General features: G+C 50.2%; 1 protein-coding gene across 13 annotated transcripts in view; it reads right to left on the reverse strand.

The window, feature by feature from the left end:
• PITPNM2 (phosphatidylinositol transfer protein membrane associated 2) overlaps window positions 1–12,876 on the reverse strand; it is a 164,680-nt gene that overhangs the window by 90,405 nt on the left and 61,399 nt on the right. Inside the window, exon 1 of one of the 13 annotated variants that reach the window (XM_032242997.1) lies at window positions 619–2,221. The exons of the other annotated variants lie outside the window; for them this stretch is intronic. The gene's annotated coding sequence lies outside the window, so the exon portion shown is untranslated. Of the gene's footprint in view, window positions 1–618; window positions 2,222–12,876 lie in introns of those variants that run through there. 13 annotated transcript variants of the gene reach the window in all.

Consider the following 12,876-nt stretch of genomic DNA (forward strand, 5'->3'; position numbering starts at 1 on the left):
GAACCAAACTATGCCGATGGGCTGTCCCAAACAGATGGTGCTGTCCAGACAGACACACTGGCAGGGCCGCTCTGCCTGAGGCCGGCCAGCAGACGATCCTCCCTATACCACCTTCTTAGAAATCTTGGTTATAGGGGTATCAGGGGTGGGGAGGGACAAATTGAACTCTCATTTTCAGATAATGAAGGGTTTGTCAGAAAGATAACCTGTGGCCAACAATCGCCACTCCTGAGCCTTATCCCATTTGGGGCGCACGTGCATGTCTCTAAATTTCCTCCCCTCTCCTTGGTCCAACCATAGTCCAGGAAAGCAGATTTTCCATGCTCTGTGGCAATCACAGTGGAAAATGGAAGTACAATGGAGCACTTTATCTGCCCAAGCACTGGAAGGCAGGAGCTGAGCTACTCACAGACTCCCTAGAGGAGAACCCCACGCACCCAAACTCTGCTGTGCCCCCTCTGAGCTCCGAGCATGCCAAGCCAGGCCTCTCCCTCTCTCTCTCCCTCCATCTCAGCTCTTCGGAGAGAAAGCAAGCAGCCCGCGTGTCCAGACGGAGCCTTCCTTGCTAATAAACCCCTCCTGAGGCAGTGACATGTTTCAGAAGGAGCAGAAAATTACCTTTTAGGAGGCCAATGTGAGGGAAGGGGTGGGGGGACAAAGTATCAGAGTCAGGAGGTATGCACCGCAGGAGCCAGGCTGGGGTCACGCAGCAGCCCCCCATCCCTGCAGAGGTCCGCTGAGCTCCCCATGCTGCCAGCCTCAGGGGGCCACCCCCAGCACACGGCTCTCCCAGCAGCCCATGCCTGGAGACGGAGGACACTGAGGAGCACGCGTGCCCCAAGACGGGTGGATGGAGGAGCTGTGAGCCCGGGCAGGGATGCCGGAGGAAGGGAGGAAGGCAGGCTGCAGAGGAAGGGGTGGGGAGCAGAGAGGGAGGGCGGTAAGGAGGGAGAATTGATTTTCTCTCCTCCACTGGGACCACTGAGCTGAGTTGCCATGGAGAAAGGGGAGCCGCTGGCAGAGCCCAAGGCGGGCGGAGGAGCCATATGCCGGAGGGAAGGCATCAGCAGAGAGCCAATCCCACAGTTCTGCTGCTGCAGCCTCCCCCATACCAGGCCTCAGAGTCCAGGCAGCAAGGCGGGGAGGGGCACTGGCCAGGCCGATGGGCAAAAGCAGCAGCTGATGGCCACCACCCCATCAAGGAGAAGGGAGGAGATGGGGGCTTTCTCTCCTGCCTCATGGTGCTCCACTGCCCCTCTGCCAAGATCCTGGGCCCTCTGTCTCATGCCATGCTGCTCAGCCAGAGTCTGAAGTTGGGACCCCAGAGACTAAAGTGACCCTCTCCCCAGGCTTAGGTGTTACCTGGTGTTTGGGGAGGCATTGCGGATTTCCACTGCCCAGCCTCCCTGTTTCTAAAACTCTGTTGCCAAATCCTGAGTCACATCTTCCCACCCTCAGGGATGAGGGGATGCCCACCTACGGAATGGCTCTGATGGCCCAGTGCCACCCATGTGGGAAGCAGAGAAGAAGGGAGGCTGCTGGGCACTGCAGGGGGAGGGGGCTCTCCTGGACGTACCGGCAGGTGGACGGGGACTCCCAGGCTCCCCACGCTGGGTGGCATCTCCCATCACACCAGTGCCAGCCTCACTGCTGCAGCTGCCCACGTCCTAGCTTTGAAACTGGCTTTGGCCACTTGATCCTACTCATACTGGGAGCAGCGAAATGGGGCTGGAGAGAGAGCCATGAGACCTCGATGGGGTCTCAGTCTCTCTCCTTGGAGATCACATGACTAGGGGCAAGTCTGGTCACTTCCAACTTCTATCTCATTATTACAGACAGAGATGATACCACATTCTACAAGCCTGCACTCCCAGGCACTGAGACGTGGCAGGACTTTGAGAAGGCTCAGGGCAAGAACTAGTGCGGCACTGGGCCCACCTCAGGAGCTGTGGTCTTCTTAGGCCTGGGAGCACAGTAACAGCATCCCCAGCCTCCTATCTCTTCCTGCCCACTCAGCAGGCCCCTCAGGACTAAGGCTTCAGCAGGCCTGCTGCGTCACCACAGCCTACCAGGCCCGGTTGCCCTGACACAAGAGACATTTAAGTGGGCGGGGGGGACAGCCCAATCCCGTTGCTTTCTCCCTCGATGTTGTGTTTGTTTGATTTATTTATTTATTTATACGTACATACATACATACATACAGAGTCTTGCTCTGTCACCCGGGCTGGAGTGCAGTGAGGCAATCTCGGCTTACTGCAACCTCTGCCTCCAGAGCTCATGCAATCCTTCTGCCTCCAGAGCTCATGCAATCCTTCTGCCTCAGCTTCCCAAGTAGCTGAGATTACAGGTGCCCACCACTACGCCCAGCTAATTTTTGTATTTTTAGTAGAGATGAGGTTTTGTCATACTGGCCAGGCTGGTCTTGAACTCCTGATCTCAGGTGATCCGCCCATCTCAGCCTCTCAAAGTGCTGGGATTACAGGCGTGAGCCACTGTGCCCGGCCTCTCCCTCAGTGTTTTATGATGAAAGTGTTCAAGCATATGGCAAAGTTGAAAACATTTTATAATGAACATCCATATATTCACCATCTAGATTCTACTGCTTCTTCTCACTTTTTTTATTGCAGTAAAATACATATAACACAAAATTTACCATTTTAATCATTTTAAAAGTGTTCACTTCAGTGGCACTGAGTATATTCACAATGTTGTGCAACCACCACCTCCATCTAGTTCCAGAATTTCAGCATCCCAAAAGGAGACCTATTAGCAGTTTCTCTCCAGTCCCCTCTCCCCCAGCTTCTGGCAACAACCAATCTTCTCTCTGTCTGTCTCTATGGATTTGCCTATTCTGGACATTCGGACATTCCATATAAATGGATTCATATACTATGTGGCCTTCTGTGTCTGGCTTCTTTTACTCAGTATCCCATTTTCGAGGTCCATCTATGTTGTGACCATGTGTCAGTGCTTTGTTCCGTTTTATGACTGAATCATACCCCATTGCATGGATGGACCACATTCTGCTTATGTATTATCCATCAGCCAATGGACATGTGAGCTGTTTCTATCTTTTGGCTATTGTCACATTTTTTTTTTTTTTACGAGACAGGGTCTCGCTCATTTGCCCAGGCTGGAGTACAATGGTGTGATTATAGCTCGCTGCAGAGACTCGACCTCCTGGATTCAAATGTTCCTCCTGCCTCAGACTCCTGAGTATCTGGGACTACAGGCCAGATGCACGCCACTATGCTTAACTTCTCACTTTTAAAATGAAGTTTTCAGACGCCAGTGAAATGTCCTAGAGTCCCCTCTAAGGGATTTGTTCTCAAAGTTGCAGGCCCAGAGGCCCCAAACTGAGTGCTCATCTCATTCTGCCTCTCCACTAAAGCAATGATCCCCATGGGTGACAAAGTAAGGGAGGTTCTGGCTGGCCCTGGGGCCCAAGGCAGAGATCCTAAAAGCCTGTGTGTAGCCCACAAGTGGGCCTCCAGCTTCCTCCCAGGTAAGCAGCCAGCTGGGCAGGGAGACATATGCATATGCCAATCCCATATTCATGCTTTGAGACCAAACGAACCCTGGTGCCAGGACCACTGGCACCCACCGACTGCATGACTAGCCAGTCATCGCCCCTCTCTAAGCTTCAACTTCTCCAGCTGTGAAATGGGGCAACAATCTCTACCCCATGGGGTTGCTCTAGAGATGAGGCTGGTGCTGCCCAGTAGAACTTTCCCTAGTGACAAACGTGTTGCACACCTGTGCCGTCCAGTGAGCACTATGGACAGTGCTCAGAAATTTGTGGATCTAATCACAGTTTTATGCCTATCGTCCTAGAATTAGCCCCCTTTTTCATTTTGAAACCTGAGCCACATCCACATTTTAATATAGCTACTCAGCATTAACCTTTTAAGTTAAAGATGGAGGGGGTCTACGTCTCTCTGCAGTGAATGCCTCAACCAGACACATCCACGTGATTCATTGTTATCTTATCAATGGCCTGCCGTGACCTGCCACTGGCCCCAGGTGGTTACTGAGCACTTGAAATGTGATGAGTGGGAGTGGGAAATGGAATTTTTCCATGTTATTTCACTTTAATTTACAACTAAACTTAAATAGTCACACGAGGCTGGTGGTGATTGCCCTGGATAGAGCAACCCAAAGGTCTGACAAGATGACAAGTGTAAAAGGATGCATGGTCCAGGCCCAGGCCTAGCTCCTGGTCTCTTTCCTCAACCCCTCCTCTCCCTACTTACCCCACAGTGTCTGGGCAGGGGAGCAGGCTGTATCCCCAGCCCAGCTCCAGATACGCCTCTAAAAGGACAGAAGGTGGGTGGTGGGGCTCTCAGGGAACGGCACAGATACCAGCTGAGGAGTGGACACCATAGACTCCATAATGATGTGGGTCTGGGAACCACCTAGAACAGGCCTCTCCTCTGCCCTGTTCTAGAACCCCTCACCTGCTGTTTCCCCTGGTAACTACTGAGTTTATCCCTTGAATGTCTGGGCAGGGGCTGTAGAATTGGAACAATTCTGCACACACAATCCCTCATGTGGTGACAGAGACCCCTGAGGGGATTGTACAGAGGGCCTTGGTTCTCGGGTGGGCTGTGGAGCTGGGCACTCAGGGAAAGCTTTGCTTACCCACGAAGCTGCTCTCTCAGGCTCCTCTGGCAGGGAGTGTCAGGATGAGAATGGAGACCTGACTGCTACCCAGCCCTCTCACTTGCAGATGCAAAAATCCAGACTCAGAAATGGAAGTAACTTCTCCAATAAGGTGGGGTCTGACACCCAGGGCCACGACCCGTTGCCCACCTGGCCCTGCAGGAGCCTCCTGAGAGGTGTCTCAGGAGCAGACCCAGGGGCAGGGGGCACCATGCACCCTTGTTGGATAGGCAAAAGTCTGCCTGCTTCTCAGCAGCTGTGTGGCTTCAAAGCCCAGACAGCAGAGACTGAAAACTGAGCAAGCTACCCCTCTCATGTCCCGGACCCACCTCTCCTGTCCCTTTTCCCACCAAAGCTGAGAAAGGAGGGATAGTGGAGGCTCCAGAAAAACAGAAAAAATTTAAACACACCACTAAGTAAAACATCATTAACTCCCATGGTGCTGAGCCCACAAACAGGTAAGAGTCACCCAGAGGTGGGAGCTGCAGCTGAGGATGGGCCTGTACCCCCACCCTGCAAAGCCTTCTCCTAGCTCCCTCAACAGACTGGCTAGAAGGACGAGGACATGTTCAAAGCCCTGAATGGCCTCTCTCCTCCCACTCAGAGTGATGGCCAGCAGGCTCTGCCCTGCCACCTCTCTGCCCTGACAAGGCCATGGGCAAGTTCCCGTCTTGGGTCATCTGTACTTGCCACTAGCCCTTCCTTCTGCTCAAGGACCCCTTCTCATTAAGGCCTTCGATGACACCCTTATGTAAAACTTAGCCCTGACTCTAACCCTGGCATTCCTCTGACGCTTTCTAATTTTCTTCAGAGCACTGATCACTATCTAGTACCAGACTTACTTTTCTTTCTTCTTTCCTATTTCAAAAATCGTGGTAAAACATATATAACATAAAATTTACCATCTTAGCCACTTCATTTTTATTTTTTTTGAGACAGAGTCTTCTTGCTCTGTCGCCCATACTGGAGTGCAGTGGCACAATCTCAGCTCACTGCAACCTCTGCCTTCCAGTTCAAACGATTCTCCTGCCTCAGCCTCCGAGTAGCTGGGATTACAGGCACCCACCACCACACCTGGCTAATTTTTGTATTTTTAGTAGAGACAGGGTTTCACCATGTTGGACAGGCTGGTTTTGAACTCCTGACCTCAACTGATCCGCCAGCCTTGGCTTCCCAAAGTGCTGGGATTACAGGCGTGGCCACTGTGCCTGACCCATCTTAGCCATTTCTAAGTGCACCGCGTCATGGCATTAAGCACATTCACATTGTTATGTAACATCCCCACCATCCTCCAGAACCAATTCACCTTCCCAAACTGAACTCTCTACACATTACACACTAACTCCCCATTGCCCCTTCCCCAACCCCAGCCCCCACTGTTCTGTCTGTCACTATGCATTTGACAACTCTAGGGACCTCATCATATAATCATGGTAAGTGGAATCATACCGTATTTGTCCTTCCATGTCTGGCTTCTTTCACCAAGCATGCCTTATTGGGTTCATCTACATGTAGACAATTTTATAAATTGTCTGCCCAGGAACAGTAGCACATGCCTGTAGTCCCAGCTACTTAGGAAGCTATGGCTGAAGGATCATTTGACCCAGGAATTTTAGTCCAGCCTGGGCAACATAGCAAGATCCCATATCTAAAAAAAAAGTTTTTAATGGTCTGTCTCTCCTACTAGAATGGAGTCTCTGTGAGGGCAGGGATTTTGGTTGTCTGTATTCACTGCTGTATCCTCAGGCCAGAAGAACACTGGCCCGCAGCAGGAACTGAATAACATTTCTAAATATACAAATGGATGGACGGATGGATGGATGGATGGATGGATGGATGGATGGATGGAGACCCTGTAAAGGTCAGTGCCTGGCCCGAAGTTATGTCCTCATCCCTACTGTAGACTAACTCCTGGTCCCACCCTACAGCTTTGGAGCTGAAGCCACAGGCCTATCATCCCCAACAGGCAGCAGTGCTCAGATGCCCCACCTGATGGCAAGCTCCTCCCAGGTGGCTGCTTTGAGGCTTTTCCCCAGATATAGCATGTCTATGGGAGGATTATGACATGGGTAGATGAGAGTACCCAGCCATGGAGGTGATAATATGCCTTAAAGCTTCACAGGGCAGCAGCTACCAGGAAGCAAGATGGAGGCCAGGAAGGTCCTGGAACACCAGAATTTGGCCAATAGAGCCTGAGGCGAGCACGTGGAGGGGCAACAGCCTGGGGGTATTCAGGACACATGGAGATATGGCAGCTGGCCAGGAGCTGGGCTACAACCTTGAAGTCACTGGCCTCTCACCTTCTCCTTGTCCTGCCAAGCTATTTATAGCCTCCCTGTCTCTGACAACTCCTTTACCCATTTTTCTGAGCTGGATGAGCTTGGTGAATTGAAGTCAGGTGGACAACCCCCCACAACCTCAGCAAGCATGCCAGGGTGACTGTACTCATGCCAGGCCTGCTGGCAGCTTCCGCTCCATGACAGGGACCCTTGAGGGCCTGCTGAAAGTCACAGGGTTGGGGCATCCCAGGGAAGGTGGCATCTAAAGAGAGGGCAGCAGTTGGGCACCCAGGCAAACCTTGCCCACAGGTGCTGGACGATGGTGACCCCAGAAGGGCTCAGCTCACCCCAGGCCTCCTCCCTGCTTCAGGAAAAACAGATAGGGACAGTGGAAAAACAGCTGTACCTTTAAATTATCCAGCCCACAGAAACGAAAAACATTTGCATGCTGAAGCTGTTTGCATATTCGGTTATTTTTAGGGTGAACCCAGTTGCCTCCCCTTGGAACCGGATGAAGCCCCAGAGGCACGTAGTCCTTTTTCCCAGACGGGGGTCCTGGTCCCGTTTCCCTGGGAATGAGGCTTGAGCATCAGCTCTCTGGGACCCAGCCCCGGACCAGAACCACGCAGTGCATCCAGGCTTGAGGGAGGGACTGGAGCACCAGGGATCCAAGGCTGCAACTTTGAAGATTTGCCACTGCTGACCTCATTGGCCACCCACCTGGGGCCAGAAAGAGCCCCTCTGCTGCCCCCAGAGCATGGGTGAAGGGAGGAACGCTCAGCCTACTTCCTCTTCTCATGCCAGGCCCAGCTGATGGGAATATTTTGCGAAGATATTTCTAGAGCCAGCAGCAATTAAAGCATTTTCTCTTCCACTCCCCTTCCCCAAAACAAGAATAAATCAGTTCTACCAATTTCCCAGCTAATGATTTCCTCCATTAAACTAAAAAGAAGCAGAAAATGTTTTCTTAAATGGATTACCAGCCCTGTGCTTTCAGGGACCATGTGACCTGTCAACTCCTTTTAAAGTCTGATACATCAAAGTTCCTGAATTAATTTTTAATAAATAAAAAAGTCATAGTCTAAGAAGCATCACCCCACATGCCACCCTCCCCTGTCAAGGGTCAGCTCTGAGCTGGCTCTGAGAAGCCAGCTTAATCAGGCCAAGAATGGCTCTTAATAGAGCACCAGGTCTATTCCACAGATGGGTAAGATGAGGCTGAGAGATGTCAGGTGCCCAAGCACAGAGGTGAACCTAGATTTATGGCATGGACTGTGGAGTCCTACATGTGAAACTGAGTCCTTGATTTCGAGGGACATCTGTCTGGAGAAATACAAACAAATAGATCCAAGAGCTGAGGAGTAACTAAGTGCGAGCTAGCATCATCTGCATGACCCAGATGGGGGCTCCTGGGCAGGACCTGGGCTTCTCTTCCCCTTTTGATCCCTTGCAGCACCTGGTACAGGGACAGCACACAGTGCTGATATCTCGTTTGCTTCAAAAAGTCCACCCCCTACAACACAGACAAACCTCAAATACATGATGCTGAGCAAAAGAAGCCAGACACAAAAGGCCACATATTGCACCACTCCATTCCTATGAAACATCTAGAAGAGGCAAATCCACAGAGAGAGAGAGTACGGCAGAGGCTACTGAGGGTAAGGAAAAGGGTTGGGAGTTGTTAATTAATGCGTGCAGTTTCTGTTTGGGATGATAAAAAAATTCTGGAAACGGATAGGGGTGATGGTTGCACACACTGTAAGTATATCAATGAACTGTACACATAAAAATGGTTAACATGGTAAATTCTTTTTTTTGAGATAGTCTTGCTCCGTTGCCAGGCTGGAGTGTAGTGGCACAATCTCAGCTCACTGCAGCCTCCGCCTCCCGGGTTCAAATGATTCTTCCGCCTCAGCCTCCCGAGTAGCTGGGACTACTGGTGCACGCCACCATGCCTGGCTAATTTTTGTATTTTTAGTAGAGATGGTGTTTCACCATGTTGGCCAGGATGGTCTCAATCTCTTGACCTCGTGATCCGCCTGCCTCGGCCTCCCAAAGTGCTGGGATTACAGGAGTCAGCCACCGCGCCAGGTAAATTTTACCTTTTATATATTTTACAATTTAAAAAAATACAAGGAGAAAAAAACTCACTCTCCAAAATGTGACTTGAAGACACAGGATGGCCAATAACTCCATAGGGACAATGGTGGGACCCTCTGCAAACTTCCCCAGCCAGACTCAATGCTTAAAGCACAGCTCAGAGGCTCACAGGGCCTGTCTTGTCATGTAGAAACACCAGGGACTTCAGAGAAGGGCTCTTTGTGTGAGCCAGCATGACTAAGCCATGATGCCCCATCTCCCTGGTAGCCAGCCAGATGCCACAGGGCAGGAGACGGCTGAGACGGCTCTGTGAACACCTCCCTAAAAGGCACCTCCTGGTCTCTTCATTCGCTGCACCCTCTACCTGAAATGTGCTTCCCAGATATTCCAAAACTTGTTTCCTACATTTATTTAGGTTTTCACAGGGAGGTCGTCTCTGACCATCTACAGTCGGAAAAATGCAGGGAAGGTTGCTGGAGCCAGGCAAGGTAGCTGCGACGAAGAACAGGAAAGCCAGGGCCCCAACACTGTGACATGTCAGCACCTTCATGCTCCCTGGCTACAGAAAAGCAGCTTGCAGGAGGTATCAGGTCCTGGCTCCATCATTTACCAGCTAGGGGGCCTTGGTTAGTTCCTTCAACCCTCTAAACCTCGGTTTTCTTGTCTACAAAATGGGGGCGAAGACAATATTTGTCTCTTGGGCTTTTCTAAGAACTACAATGAGATAACGCATTTAAGTGTTTAGCATATGGCTAGGACATGGTCAAAGGTCAGTAAATGGTAACATACATGGATTATAATGGAATTGTAACAAAAATCCCTGGAAGCTGGCCAGGAGGTGTGGGTCAGTGACCCTGAAAGGCAGGGGAAGGGGCCAATAGGGCCAGACCACAACCACAACTACTCTTCTCAGCATGTGAATTAACTGATTGAATCCTTTTGTCCCATGTTGCATATGAGAAAACTGAAGCACAGAGAGGTTAGTGACTTGCCACAGGACAAACAGCCAAGAGGTAGTGAAGCCCAGATTGAAGTTCTGGTCATCTGCCTCCAGGCCTGAGCTGGCCACCACTGTTCCATAGGATATCTCAAGGGAAGTGTGGAAGGAGGCTCAGAGAAGAGTATCCGGCATGCAGAGGCAGACCCACAGCTGACTTATGCAGCTCTGACATCCGGACATGAACCTCTGGAAGCCCTAGGGAAAGGTCTCAGAGCAGGTCCCTCAGGGAAGCTCACAGAATGGGTGGACTGGCCTGATTCTTCTCAAGGCTCTTTTCAGGCCCAAAACTTTGGTACTTAGTTCTGCTCAGCCCAGCCACTTTGGTTAGCACCCAAGGGTGCAATTAACTCATTCAGAATGAAGGTTAGGGCACTAAAAGGAAGGAGTATCTCCATGTCCTGGTTTATGAGGCATTCCTCAGACCCTCAGAGAGCCTGGAGACAACTAGAGATCCAAATCCTTCCAGGGACTGGACACCGCAGGCCCTGTACACTCGTGCGAGACTTTGTGTCCACTGCTGAAGGACAAGCTGCTTCCAACTTCTTCTCAAAGGGGATGCATTTCCCTCAGTGCAACTTTTTTTCTTTTTTTTTTTGAGACAGGGTCTCACTTTGTCACCCAGACAGCTGGAGAGTAGTGGCACGATCTTGGCTCACTGACAACCTCCACCTCCCAGGCTCAAGCAGTTCTCCTGCCTCAACCTCCCTAGTAGCTGGGATTACAGGCACGCACCACTATCACCTGGCTAATTTTTTATTTTTAGTAGAGATGGGGTTTCACTACGTTGGTCAGCTTCCTGACCTCAAATGATCTACCGACCTTGGCCTCCCATTACAGGCATGAGCCACCATACCATGTCCAGCCCTCAAATGCAACTTTCTAAAAAATGCTTACAAACCTTTTAACTAATGATTCTCTTAGGCTACCACAATACAGAATTCTTTTTTCTTTTTTTCTGAGACAGGGTCTCACTTTCTGTTACCCAAGCTGGAGTGCAATGGCACAATCACAGCTCACTGCAGCCTCAAACTCCTGGGCTCAGGCAATCCGCCCACCTCAGCCTCCAAGTAGCTGGGACTACAAGTGTGCACCACCATGCCTGGGCAATTTGAAAATTTTTTGTAGAGATAGGGTCTCGCTATGGGTCTCAAACTCCAGGCTAGTCTCAAACTCCTGGGCTCAAGCTATCCTCTGGTCTTGGCCTCCCACAGTACTGTGAGCTACCACATCCAGCTAGCCATACAGAATTTCTAACTAGTCTCCCTCCTTTCCACTCCAGCCTCCACGAGGTGGCCCAAGTGAGCATGTTAAAATATAAACACAAATGAGATTGTGTTACTCTCTACCTCAGAATCCTCCAAGAACTCAGTTCACACTTTACATCAAGTCCAAAATCTTTGCCATGACCTGCAAGTCCTCCAAGGAAAATGGTAATCAAAGGCCCTAACTCTCTCTCCATCATTTCCTACCACCTTTCCTCTTTTGTTCTGTTCCAGCCACACTGCCTTCCCTGCTTGCCTCAAACTTGCCAGGACTTCAACCTCAGGGCCTTTGTACCTGCTGTTTCCTATTTCCCAGATATTACATGACTTGCTTTCTAAATTTATTTAAGTTTCTACAAAGAGGTCCTTTCTGACCATACTATCCAAGCCCCACCACCGCTCCCCACCACCACCACCCTAACCTCTCTTTTCCCTCCCCTTGCTTACTTTTTTTCCTGGCATTTAGCACCACCAAAGAGTACATTTTAGGAAGGAATTTCATTTGGTTCACTGATAAATCTGTGCTTAGAACAACGCCTGACACATAAGTGGTGTTCAAAACCTCTGTTGATGGATTTAGAAATGAGAATGATTGGTGGAAGGTAGCAACTCCAAGTGGAGGGGTGTGGGGGTGGTAGGAAGGTGGTGTGGGGCTTTTGAGAATTAGTGAAAGAAGAAAAAGCTTGAATAAATGAACACAAAATAAGTTAAAATGGTAATCAAAGATCTTCCCTGCTCCGCCCAAAATACCCCCAGGCCCAGAAAGCTTTATAGGTGATGCTAGCAAACTTTTGAGAAGTTCAGAAGGAAAGGTCACTCTTTGTTGCAGGGAGGGAGACAAGACAAAAAACAGGCACATCTTCATGAACAGGATGCTATCTGAGTAGGCCCTAAAGTAAGATCTGAAGACATGACAGCAACAACTTGGAATCCCCCAGGGAACCATGTGTATGTCTCTTCTGCACTAACGTTACTGCCTCCAAAAATGCCCTTCTCCACCTTGCCTCTGGTCTGAGCCTTCTGTTCCCCTTACTAAATCTGCTCTGTGGTTTAGTAACACACAGTAACTCGGGACATTCAAGTACACAGTGAGAACTGCACAAATGTTAGCTGCTGTTGGGCTTGCTTGCTGACATGTCCAAGTCCCCGGCTAATTTGTATCCCCAGTGCCTCACACCATAGCAGGTATACAAAAAATGATACAGGAAATGAACGAGACACACAAAAGCCTAGCAAAAGCTACATATTTACTCTAAAAAAGCTTTCAGGCACAGCTGCCTTAGGCATGCAAACCAGGGCATCCAGGCTGCGCAGCCCTGAGCCTACCCTCAATCTCTTGGCCCCATGAAATCAGGCAACAGGGGCCCTAGGTAAGCCAGAGGGCACTGAAGTTTGCCTCAAAATTAACACTTCCTGATATAAGCAAGGTGACAGCAACCAGAAATCGCTACCCTCTCTGCACCCAATGAAGCTGATAGAAAGCTCTGGGTGACTCAAGGCTCTAAAATGTACCATTTGTCTGGCTGTTTACTTCCCCTTTATGCAGCTCAACTACTTAGATCCTTCTTCCTAC

This window comes from Sapajus apella, unplaced genomic scaffold (assembly GCF_009761245.1).
Source record: "Sapajus apella isolate SASKATOON/1434 unplaced genomic scaffold, GSC_monkey_1.0 scaffold2, whole genome shotgun sequence".
Taxonomy (NCBI): Eukaryota; Metazoa; Chordata; class Mammalia; order Primates; family Cebidae; genus Sapajus; species Sapajus apella.